The 13,302-nt window shown below is 32.9% G+C and overlaps 1 long non-coding RNA gene across 1 annotated transcript; it reads left to right on the top strand.

The window, feature by feature from the left end:
* The first annotated feature begins 409 nt into the window (after positions 1 to 409).
* LOC149056929 (uncharacterized) lies at positions 410 to 10,301 on the top strand. Its single transcript, XR_016191201.1, has 4 exons — positions 410 to 439; positions 6,510 to 6,571; positions 7,509 to 7,668; positions 7,771 to 10,301. It is a non-coding gene; the product is annotated as an uncharacterized LOC149056929 (long non-coding RNA).
* The last annotated feature ends 3,001 nt before the right edge of the window (positions 10,302 to 13,302 follow it).

Below are 13,302 nucleotides of genomic sequence, written 5' to 3'. Positions count from 1 at the left end.
TCAAATGCTTATTAAAAAAAATGTTTACTATGTATTTTTTATATTTTTTAACCGTCATTCATAAAAAAAAAAAAACTAAAAAAATCAAAATTACAACTTAATTTTAAATTTACAAATTTTGTTAGTAAAGTATTTTTTATAACCCCAGCGTCGAAAGTTAAGTTTTCCATTATGTTTAAAGCGTTGAAATGCGACCTTTTTCAGTCCACCATCTAAAAAAAAAGCATTACTGCTATTCTTGCATAAAGTGTTGAACAAATAAGTTTATTAACCTGATAATAACTTAAGTTCGTTATATCAAAATAAAATAATATTTCTTTCATGAAATTGTTTTCGTAGACTAGTATGGTTGTTGCATAGATATCTGCATTATCTTTCTACCTATTTATATATTATTTCTAATATTTTATAGATAATGAAAAAAAAAAGAATTTCATAGGTACGTAATTTTTGTGTTTTTTTTTACATTGCATTAAATACTTGTGTGAAATCTCGAATGAAAAGTCAGAGGACAAAAATTCCAAGACACATTTTTAAGATTAAAAGTCCAAAAATATAAATTATCTATATATATAAAAATGGAGACAAAAAATTCAAAATTGCATCAGTTGAGAACAGCTGGGCCGATTTGGCTCAATTTTTTATAAATAATATTAATCTTTGGGATAATCCCTCTAAGCTGTGCTCTTAAATTCGTTTTTACAATACTCTGAGGGGCTCTGGCCCCTCTATTTTTGGCAGTTTGCCTATTATAAATTCTTATTTTTAAGGTTTTTTTTTCTTGTAGTAATCCAAGTTACGGTTAAATCAGCATTGATTGTCTCCTCCTTTCCTCAGTTTCCTTCTTTTTCATGACGTTGACCATGAAGTCTTCTATTGCGGTCCATCCTTCTTTTGACTTCACCATCAGTTCGATTAAATTGTCATCGTTGATGTCGTCTACGTCGATTTGATACCTCAATATTCTCTGCGACTGGATTCGAAAGCGTCACAGATAAACAGAGTGTGTTTAACTAACCTTACGAATGTGGTTGGCTTCTTTCATCTACGTTTAGTTCATCGGTCATTTTCTTGGACATAGAACTTGAGTACGATTTCTTCTCCCTGTCTTGGTTACTTTCATCCGTCACCTTGGCCCGTTGCGCGCCTTGAACGACTGTCTCAGCACTAGTAGTACTCAGGGAGACAGGAGACTGGCTGGCCACCCCCGCACCTGTTTTATCACGATTGCTGCTTGATAACGACCTCTGACTGCTCGCTTGAAAACCTTCAATTACTGCCTCCTGGGTATCCGACCCCCTTGTAGAAGTAACATTTTTAGCTTTATTTTCGTCCATCATGCTAGTTGTTGTTTGACTTGGCCACCACCACCAATGCCAGCCTCGTGTCGGTTGCGTGTCGGTTCGTGTTTCCGTATGTTTTCTTGGTCTTCCTGAGAACCATAGGTCGACCATTCTCCGGTGGTGAGCTTGTCTGCGACCACTTATTCGTCCATCCAGAAGGTGTGGCTTATTTCTGCCTGTCTACAGGGTGTTCCTTTATCCTTCACAAACTGGGGACGCACCCGGTGGCATGCTCACGCCTCCCGAAGGCGGGACCTTGTCCCTTCTGGAAATCTCGAATAGTTTGTGCCATGGTAATATAGAATTTTTTATCTCTCTGAGCTTATTTTTGTTACATTTAAGCGGAGGTACCTTTGTTACTTTTGATTTTATGTGGGCTTCTTCGTTACTTATTATGCCGACGTGTCCCGTGATCCATACAAGCGATATACTGTTTTTGCGTTCATTGAGTTCATGAATTGTTTGTAGATAACTGATTGTGGCGTATTTAAATTGTATATGCTGATTAGGTTGCTTAAAGAATCGGACATTAGACATTATTAGATATTTCTTATCGTTAGTAAAGTAAATGATTTGAATAGCTGTGAGTATATCGCTAGGGCTTCTACATTAAAAATACCTCATACCTTATTTGTTTATAATTGTATGTTTATATAATTTGATATCACGGCCAATTCTGACTTTTGCTTGATTTTCGATGTGTCAGTATATATCTGTATGTGTTCTGGGTAAGATTGCAGCAGTTCATAATGAAGACCTTTATAAATATTTTTATATGTAGTATTTTTGTAGTATAATAGTGTTCTATTATATGTATTTTTATTAAAGCGCTTAGGGGGTGCGTTTAATACAGTGCTTAGAATTTTATTGTTGATAACACACATCACTATATAATCAGACACTGGATTTTCTTGATGTTTGGCTATTTTTAATATGTACTTGGTTAATTTGGATCCCCATTCAGTGTGAACTAATGTTTTTAATATTTTCATTGATTTGAGCGTACGGATTTTTAATTGTTTGATGAGTTAGTACCAGTTGAGTTTTTTTTTATCAAATGTTAAGCCTAGAAATTTAACAATGTCTTAGTTGTCGAGTGTTGTATTTTCAATATGGATTATCGATTTGGCTACTTTTCTTTGACAGGTGAATAGTATACATATTGTTTTGTTTGGAGAAGAAGTTAAAACAGTTTTGAGCCTCCATTAACTTAACTTATCGAATGTAAGTTGAATTTGGTTTTTTATTGAATTTATATTTTTTCCTTTGTTATAATCAGTGCATCGTCAGCGAAAAGTTTTATCAGTATGGGTGGAGGGATTTGAGTTGATATTTCATTCATTAAGATGATGAATAATGTTACGCTAATTGATAATCCTTGTACTACGCCATTTTGGTTTGAGAATGGTTGAGATAATGTGTTTTTAATTTTAATTTGAAAGGTTCTATCGTAAATGTGATTTTTTTATAAATTTGAGCATGTTTCATTCGACATCCATTGATGTCGAATTGTTGTATGATTTTTAGCACCCTGTGTCTCCAATCAGTGTCATATGCTTTATTTTTAGATCAAGGCTAACAAGTATTATATTTTGTTTGTTAATTAATGCGTCAATAATATCAGTGTGTAAGCTTACTAGTATATCGTTAGTGGATCTATTTTTACAAAAGCCGTGTTGATGTGGTGACAATAAATTATGTTTTTCAAGATACCATATGACTATCTTTTCTATTATTCTACTCATAATGTTCAAAAATGGTATTGGGTGGTAAACTTCGGTGGTGTGCAGGATTTGACCATTTTGCAGTATAACGCACGACTATTGCTTGTTTCCAGTTGTTATAGAAGGTTTCTTGCGCCAATAAATTATTTTATATTTAGAGTAGAATTTATTTAGCATTGAGTGGTAAATTTTGAATAAAAACGAATGGAATATCGTCAGGTTCACAACTTTTGTTTTTTGTGGGATTGTAAGGTGGTTAGGTAATCATTTTTAAAATAAGTTTCTTGTAAACAAATGACTCCTGGTGTAATTGATTTGGTTAGGATATTAATTTTTTTTTTTTTTTTTAATGCCCTGGGGCTTTATTATTTAAACGACCCAAAGGTCTTTATAAATATGTTTGACAATTACACATATTTTACATACTTGATATAAAATATATATGTATATTACACGTTGATGGAGTCACTTCCAATGAAGTGTCTCCTGCCTTAATCTAAAATCTTAAACTAAGTCGTATGGTTTCAGACGTTGAAGACGTCGGATATCCTTGGAGTGATCTAATAATTGAATGGCCAATGGATTGACATGGTGATCTAGCCTCGTCTCGTGTTTGCGAGCAAACCTTTGGATTTCGTCTGCTATTGTAGGCAGCATCATATCACGGTGAATTGCATTGTTTCTTTCGAGCCGGTAGGCTGCAGTGATGGTCCTAAGTGCAATATTTTGACAGCCTTGTATTACATCGATGTTAGACTTACTGGCACAACCCCACAATTGAATGCCATATATCCAGATCGGTTTTATAATTGCTACATACAGTAGACGTTTGTTTTCTATGGTTAACTCGGAGTGAGGTCCGACTAACCAATAAAGATTTCGCATTTGTTCTTTAATCTGAATTTTTTTCTGATGGACGTGGTGTTTCCAGTTTAGATGAGAGTCAAGGTGCATTCCAAGATATTTTGCTGAATTTTTTTGTGGGATTGGTGATTGATTCAATATTATTTGGATGGTTTCGGTTTTGCGTAACGTATAGTTAACGTGCACCGATTTATCGCCTTTAATCTTAATTTTCCAACGTCTTGTCCAGGCAAAGATATTATCGATTGGCCTCTGTAAGTTATTGGTTACAGTAAGCTGACTATTACGTGCTGACAAAATTGCTGTATCATCGGCAAACATAGCTAATGTTGTGTTATCATCGTTTGGTATATTAGCCGTATAGAGTAAATACAAGATAGGTCCTAAAACACTACCTTGCGGTACTCCAGCTGATATATCTTTCCATTCGGTTATCGCTTCTTCGTGTATGACTCGAAATTGAATGTCAGTCAAGTATGATTCAAGAAGTGCACACCAGGTATGTGGCAGCTGATCACGCAGTTTGATGAGGAGTCCTTTGTGCCAGACTTTGTCAAAAGCCTGAGCTACGTCAAGGAATACTCCACAGCAGTTCTTTTTTTATTCAAGAGCTTTACTAATCACATTAGTAACTCGATGTACTTGATCGATTGTTGAATGTTTGTTGCGAAATCCAAACTGATGTTCTGGTATAAGATTTTTTTCCTCTATAATCGGTTTTAGGCGTTTGAACAGAAGTTTCTCTAAAAGTTTAGATACACTTGGAAGGAGTAATATCGGTCGGTATGATGTGACATTTTCAGGTGGTTTTCCTGGTTTGAGCAACATAATAACTTGTGCCCGTTTCCATTGTTCTGGAATGTATTCCAAGCGCAAAATAGCGTTGTATATGTGTGTAAGATGAATGATAGCCTTCTTTGGAAGTTCTTTCAGTATTTTTGGACTAATTTCATCATAGCCTGGTGATTTTTTTGGGTTTAAGTTGTTATCTATTTCTTTTGCAATTTCCAACGGTGAGAAATATTTGATTTTTTCACGTGCTGCATTAAGAGATTGGCATTGCAAGGTGTCAAGCTCAGAGTCAATAGTATTTGGCATAATACGTGTTCAAGATGCCGAGTGTATATTTCGGCTTTTTCTTGTTCGCTTCGTGCCCAGGTGCCGTCTTCTTTGCGGAGTGGTGGTATCTGAACACGGGGCTTCTTCATGAGTCTTGTGGCTTTCCATAATGAATAATCAGTATTATCCGTCGCAGTGAGACCACTTAAGTATGATTTGAATGTTTTATTTTTCATTTCTTTGATTTTGTCATGAAGAATTTTGCTTACTCGGTACCATTCCGTTTTATCCGTTGGGTTCCGTGTACTATGCCATGTTCGTCTCGCTCGAAGTTTATGTTGGACTAGTTTTCTATTACTTATTATTATAGGATATTAATGACTGAGGAAGTTAAAAAGGCAATATCCCAAATCAAGAATGGTAAATCTCCAGGGCCAGATAACTTGCACCGATAATTCTTCAAAAATTAGACGAGGAGAATATTACGTGGTTAACTAAGGTTTTTAATAATATGTATGGTGCTGGAAAATTACCCACACAATGGTTAAAATCTACATTTATAGCTCTTCCTAAAAAACATAGTGCTAAACAGATTTTCGCACTATTAGTCTTATAAGCCACTTATCAAAGATCTTTTTAAATATCATACATCAGAGAATTTTTTTAAAATGTGAAATTCAAATGAGTAATACACAATTTAGAATGGTTTTAGAAAATCAGTTGACACAAGAGAGGCAATCTTTAGCTTACAGGTGCTAATTCAAAGGGCTAGGGATGTCAATCACGACGTATATGTTTGTTTCATTGACTACCGAAAGGCTTTTGATAGGGTTGAACACGATAAACTTATAAAAATACTAGATGTGGCTGGAATTGACAAACAAGACCTGAGTAGTGAGCATAATAAGCAATTTATTTTGGATCCAAACTTCTGCTATACGAGTAGAAGCAGAAATGTCAAACGATATCACGACAAAAAGAGGATTGAGACAGAGATGCTACCAGTCACCACTTATATTTATTTATATTCGGACAGTGCCGGCCTTAGGCAGGGGCTAGCGGGGCCCCTGCCCCGGGCCTCGCGCTTTTGTATGACATTTTGGGCCTCACGTAAATGAAATTATTCATTATTTTATACTATAATTTTTCGGCGAAATTAAAAAAAAATAAATAAAAAAATATACGATTTAAATTTAATGGACAGATTACATACAGTAAACAAAGAAACAGTTGTCGTTATGAGTTTTATTATTATTAGTTTATACCATATACTATACATTATTGATTGACTTATCGATTGATGTACTTGTGTTGGAGATTCCGATGCTATACGTAATACGTATATTATTGTAATAAAATCATTTTGTCAACGAAAACGATTTCAAACAATACTAATTTATTATATTGTTATAATGTTATCGTGTTATTGTGACAATATCACGAAACCCGGCTTATATCTGTTCCAAAGTTCACATATTAATCGTTATGCCGCTCGGATAAAATTTAATTTGACATTTAGGAAATCGTTCATTTTGCGTGGCGCATTCGTTCTAGTAATCAGAATCTTCATTTCGTCATTTAGTAAGTACTAATTCTTATTGATATTAATATTATATGTGTAATACTATACAAATATGATAATTATTAAATTATAGTAAATAATAGTTCTAAAATCTTAAATTTTTTACCAAATACAGTAAAAACTCTATAACGAAACTTTACAACGAAAAACTCTATAAGTATAATACGATTATATTCTTTCATTATCTACTTGTGCATTCGTAATAATACCATTTATAACAAAATATTGGCAGACTAAATAGGTTTAAACAAAAATTTAAATTATTGTATAAAATATAATACGTATCTTACAATAATTTAATATAATAATTATAATATATTTCGATAAAATAATTAATAATTTGTAATTAACTACTCGTGTAATGTAAAAATAAGAAAGTGTATGCTAAATTATAATTAATAATACATGAGTACATAAATTTAATGTATTGTAACACACAATTTTATTTTTATATATTTATTAGTTTTTTTTAATAAAATTTGAAATAAAATGAGCGTGTTTGAGGCGTAAATCTATATTATTATATATTTTACATTTCTGTTTCAACAGTTTACTTCGTCATAATGGGTCGTGATCGAGATAAATTCAGAAAATTCGAATCTGGTAGTCAAAAATTAAAAAAAAAGAAAAGAAAAAGAAAAGTTTATGAAACGTCAAACTGGTGCGTTTCAAAAATTTTTAAAACCTTCAAAAGAAAATAACCCAAATACACTAGAATTGCAATGTAAAATTGATGTCCCATTGCTTCCTACTATTTATACTATACTATAGTACTTCCTCTTTGAATGAAAATGAAAATTATTCTGTATTAAGTCTTGATTACGAACAAGATATGTCTAAAAATATTAATGTAAATATAAATGATGAACAAGGTATAACTGTAGCCAGTGCAGAACGATCTTTTTCTAAATTAAAACTAATAAAATCATATTTAAGGACATCAATGACTCAAGAAAGGCTAACTTCACTTGCAATATTATGTATTGAAGAAGACATAGCTTCAAATTTGGACTACAATGAAATAATAAATGAATTTGCGAGAAATAAAGCAAGGAAAGTGAACTTTGTTTAATTTAGCTATAAGCGTCAACGTTCAGTGTGTATAATATTATAATATTTTAAATAAACTAATATCTAATAATAAAATATTTATTGAAATTATAATTTTTAATGATGTATTATATTATTTATTATTTAGATTCTGATGCCAAAAGCACCATATTATTATTGGGCGGAGACGGTCTCAACAATTTACCAACTAAAACATTATAATTACTGTTTGTCGACTTACAAATAATAATAAAAAAAGTCTTTACTATAGGCCTCATCTAAAAAAAATTGCCCTAGGCCTCGCTTTACCCTAAGGCCGGCTCTGTATTCGGAATTCATACTTAGAGAAGCTTTGGATAAAGTTAATGAGGGCATAAAAGTAAACGACGAATACATTATCAACATAAGATACGCTGATGATACAGTTGTATTCGTGAATAGTATTCAAGGCTCTGAAAAATTGTGAATAGAATAGTGGATATAAGTGAAAGTATTTGGTTGTCTCTAATTATAAGCAAAACCAAATACATGGTAATTTCGAAAAAAACAAAATTTTAGAGAAAAACTAGTAATCAGGGGACAGCAAAAAGAAAAGGTTCAAAAATATAAATATCTCGGCACATGGGTAAACGAAGACTGGCAACATGGGATGGAAGTTAAATTGTTGGATTGAGATGACCATAGGGGCATTTGTGAAAATGTCTTAGATACTTAAATGTCATAATTTTTCACTGGGCACTAAAATTAGAATATTAAGATGTTATATCTGTCCTATTTTATTATATGGTGCCGAAACATGGACATTAACTGAGACAGTGAGTAAGAAAATTGAGGCATTGGAAACATGGCTGTACCGTCGTATCCTAAATATCTCATGGGCAGATCGAGTATCCAACGTGTGCGTACTATAAAGAATGCTGCAAAAGGTGAAAAAATTACTAAAGACTATAAAAACACGGAAATTAGAATACTTGGCTCACATAATGAGACATAACAATAGATATGGATTGCTGCAACTTATACTTCAAGGAAAAATTGAAGGCAAGAGAAGTCCTGGTAGACGAAGGATATCGTGGCTAAAAAATCTCAGGGACTGGTTTAGTACAACATCATCAATTGAACTATTTCGTTCATCGTTAGAAAAAGGTGCAATATTTAATAAGATTTCCAATATCCAAAACGGATAGGAACTTTAAGAAGAAGAAGAATTTGAAGATAACCATTAATGTTCCATTGTTTAATATTGTATTTATGAGACATCATCAAAGTAGGTGTGAGTTTTTTGGTTATCTAAATAATGAGGCAATTAAGTTAATTGAATCGATTTTTGATGTCGTAATTTTTGTAATTGGATAATTCCTTATCGGAAAATGCGTTGAAAAACACCTTGTGCATTTTTGTTACCTGTTTTTACCACTTAAACAAGTTATTTTAAGTCTAATTAGATCGATTATTATGAGCATATTTGTAGCGCTGATATTGAAAGGTACGCATTCTTCACACGAATTATTACTGTTTAAGAAATTTTTTAAAAGTAATTTAAATTAGTTGTAGTTAAGTCATAGGTATCTTTGTCTCTTTAAATACTTATTTTCGAGGGCTGAGATGTTCGTCCATCGTATCTATGAAATTATCGACTGACGATTAAAGTTTTTATTTTTTTAATCGACATTATAGTATTTTTTTTATTTTTTTTATTTTTTATTTATTCTATCAGGTTACTGTTTTTTGATGGAGGACATGAGATTGATGACAACGTCGACGGAGTTAGTATTTTGATTCCATCGGTCAAAAAGATTTCTCCCTAGGCGCGTTGAAAGATAGTTATATTCAGCATGGTTTGATTGTCTTTTTCAAGTTAATTGTCAGTATAACTGACAGATACCACGAACTTTTCATTCGGGTCGGTTTTAAGAGGTAATTGGTTAGCGGTAGGACTTAGTGTATGTTTATTGGTTCCAGTATCAAGGTCCATAAGAAGGGGGTCACGCAGCTTGTATCAATTTTCAAAGATTTATTTGCATTAATTGGACATTCGGTAGACCTTTGTCTTAACAAAGTAAACATGAAACAGTGTCATCAGATAGAAAGATTCTATATAGTAGGCAGAATCGTAGTTTATTAGTATAGAATTTGGTAGCTTTCCGATGTGTCATATGATATAAACAATGTTCTTCGAAAACTTAGTACGTGGTCAAGACCATTGGCGGTGATTGAACCGGCTTGTAGGAACGAAATGAGACTTCTAGGTATATTCTATTTTATTTAAATAGTTATTCTAAAATAAGACTGTTTGGAATGTTGGAAAATACGTTTGAATGTTTGATAGTATGATACGTTTGTCGAGATTATGTTGTCTTCTTAATTTAATTAACTGGTTGTTGATGGTGAACGGTGATGTGTTGGTTATTATATGATTTGATCAACTAATTCTTTTTTTGAAAGATAAATGCAATGACGGCCTTTGGAAGTCCTGGATGTGAATATGATATTTGTAGGTTGGATTATTTTGCTAAATTTATAATTATGGCATTGGTAAATGTTGCGATATCGACATTAATATAAGAAAGAAATGATTGTTATTATTACTTAATTTGAAATTAAAGTCCAATATGAAATTGTTGAATACAGTTTTCTATAGTAACTAATTTATTATTATTATATATTTCTTTCTAGAAACTTTAAGTACGTATATTTTGTTTTGATTATTAATATTTTTTTCTGTTTAAGATTTTAATATTGTATTTGTATTAATAATTTCATAAATTAGCTTCAATGTCAATTTAATTTATAGATAAATTTGTAATAAATACCATAGGTTAGCTTAAAACTATGCATTATTGCATAATAATCGGTGGAGCTAATAAACGTGTATCGTCGCATATGTTAGTTCATCGATTAATATTGTCGTTTGCGAGGAAGAGTTTTTTGATCGATTGGCACGCATTAAAATCGAAGTTCAGAAACATTAGAGTTCCTACAATAATTTATTGTTAGTAAAATATTTTTTATAACGCCAGCATAGAAAGTTAAGTTTTCCATAACGCTTAAAGCGTTGAAAAGCGACCTTTTTCCGTCCACTGGGTGGTAAAGTGCATAGAACCCCAAATTGGCGGGTGGTAATATGGAAATTTCAAAAAGTATCTAGTGGTAATGTGAAAATCCCAAAAAGTGCTAAGCGTATTACGCAGGAGGATACTGTATCGGCTCCCGCCGGACGTTAATGAGTCCGTATCGGCTCCGGGTCGTTATTCCTTGCCGTCCGTTAAATATATATCCGGTTTCGATAAAGAATTTTTTGATAGATAGTTAATCACATATATACAGTTATATGAAATTACTAATTAAAGTTTAATGTTAGTTCTCGTTTTATTGCGAAGTGTAGTGCGTCTAAGCATATTATTGTCAGTTATATAAAATTATAACAATATTACAATTATTATAAAAATTACGAAGTTTAGTGCGTTTTTCTGTTTATTTTATTCCTTTTTTGTCATGGAGTACATGCTTAGCAAAGCTGGTAAACAATTAGGTGTGATTGACCAATACAAATTTTGGATTCCATGAAAATTTGCCAGGAGATATTGAGCGGTGGAAGTGTATGAAACGTGGGTGTACCGCTTTTATAAAAGTCTTGAATGAAGTGATAGTGGAACAAAATCTTGATCATAGTCATTAAGCAGATACTACTTTAGCACGCCAAAAAATAAGTAACTCGTTGAAACGGAAAGCAAGTGATGCTCTTTGTGAACGCTCTAAAAAATTATTAGGCGTGAAATAGCAAGCAGTGGAATGTCGGATGTTGTGACTACTGATGATATGAATAGATTACGGAAAAATTCAAATGTCGCCAAATTGAGAAAATTTCCCAAGTTACCTACAACCGTCCTCGAGCTTCATGAGTGTGTGCGTACATACTCTCTGAAAACGACTACAGGTGATAATTTTGTTTTTTATAATGATGAGGTGAGTAATGTTATCATCTTCACATGCCAACCAATCTTGATGAACTTCAACATGCAACTACTGTTTTCGTTGACGGTACTTTTAGAAAACTTCTAAACTGTTTTGTCAAATGTTCACCGTGTTTATAACAGTAAGCAATTTCTACGTCCCTGTTGTTTTTAGTGTTCTTCCAAACAAAATAACAGAAGCCTACCACATTGTTATGGATCAGCTTGCACCATACATGACAAATGTGACAACAGTTTTTTTTCAGATTTTGAACAATCTATACTATATGCAGTCTTTTCATCATGATCATGGGTGAGAATCAGAGGATGCAGATTTCACTTAGCCCAATCGTGGTGGAGGAAAATTCAAGCACTTGGTTTGTCACTAGAATTCAAAGATAAAACATCAGAAATCCGAAGTATTTTAAAAATGTTTCTTGGTTTACCATTGCTTCCCCCTGATCAGGTTGTGGGTTGTTATGTAGAAGACTTGTTTGCTCTAAAACCAGAAGGTAACAAACAACTCATAGAATTTTTTGATTAAATTTGTGCCAATTACTTAGATGACGGACACTTCCCCCCGGAAATGTGGGCTGATACGCCGAGTACGGGTGATCGCACCACGAACTACTGCGAATCTTTCCACGCAAAATTTAATGGTGAGTTCGCATCTGCTCATACTAACATTTTCAATTTCATGGAAATTTTGAAGCAGATGCAATCTGACACGTATATAAAGCCCCGCAGCACGAATATTAGGAAAAAAACTAACAACCAGCAAAAGATTTGTAGTGTTATTCAGAAATATATTGATCAATTTAAAGAAGGAAAAATTACAAGAGCGGAATACGTAAAAAAAATTTCCTTCAAGTTCAAACCACACATTTTTTCATTTTCACCTTACCTAAGTTAACATTATTTTTAAAACTACATACAAAAAAAAATTTAAGACAACACAATTTTTTTAAGTCTATTAAACTCTTTTTTAAAAGAACACAGTTTTTTATTTTAAACCCCAACAACATATTTAACATCATGCCTACAGAGAATTTCATCTCATCGTAGCCAGTGCTAAGCCTGTAAATGTGAAGGAAAATGTTGTCGATTGGGAGCCGATACGTCCATACCACTGACATCGGGTCGGAGCCGATACGGTCACCTTCAAATGAAAGGAGGGAGCCGAAACGGACGAACGGGAGCCGATGCGGATACTTCCATTACGCTTGCTCAACCAGACACTGAAATCTATACCACAGTCCTAACAAAACATACATTTTTGCAGGTTACATCTTATATTTTTTCACGTCATCTCTAAAGGCCCGTTCTGTGTTTCCAATAATACCCTTCACTTTGACCTTAATTTACCAATCGTTACTGATTTAGTCAAGCTTCACTATAAACGATTCAATAGCAAGCTGTAACATAATCTAACTCCCCTTGTCGTCCAACCATCACGGAAAATCCCCATAAAAAACTGAAAAGAAAATGGTGTCGTGACCTCATTATCTAAATAAAATATGCATTACTATTCTTGCATAATGTGTTGAACAAATAAGTTTATTAACCTGATTATAACTTAAGGTTGTTATACCAAAATAAAATAATATATCTTTCATGAAATTCTTTTCGTAGAATAGTATGGTTGTTGAATTACTTTCTATCTATTTGCGCGATCGATGAACGCAGAGGCGGCGTGACAAAAAATTAAAAATAGTATGTACCTATGT

This window comes from Diuraphis noxia, unplaced genomic scaffold, assembly GCF_037042655.1.
Source record: "Diuraphis noxia isolate RWA-SAM2 unplaced genomic scaffold, SU_Dnox_SAM2 contig0003, whole genome shotgun sequence".
Taxonomy (NCBI): Eukaryota; Metazoa; Arthropoda; class Insecta; order Hemiptera; family Aphididae; genus Diuraphis; species Diuraphis noxia.
This window is presented reverse-complemented; position numbering and strand designations above follow the sequence as displayed.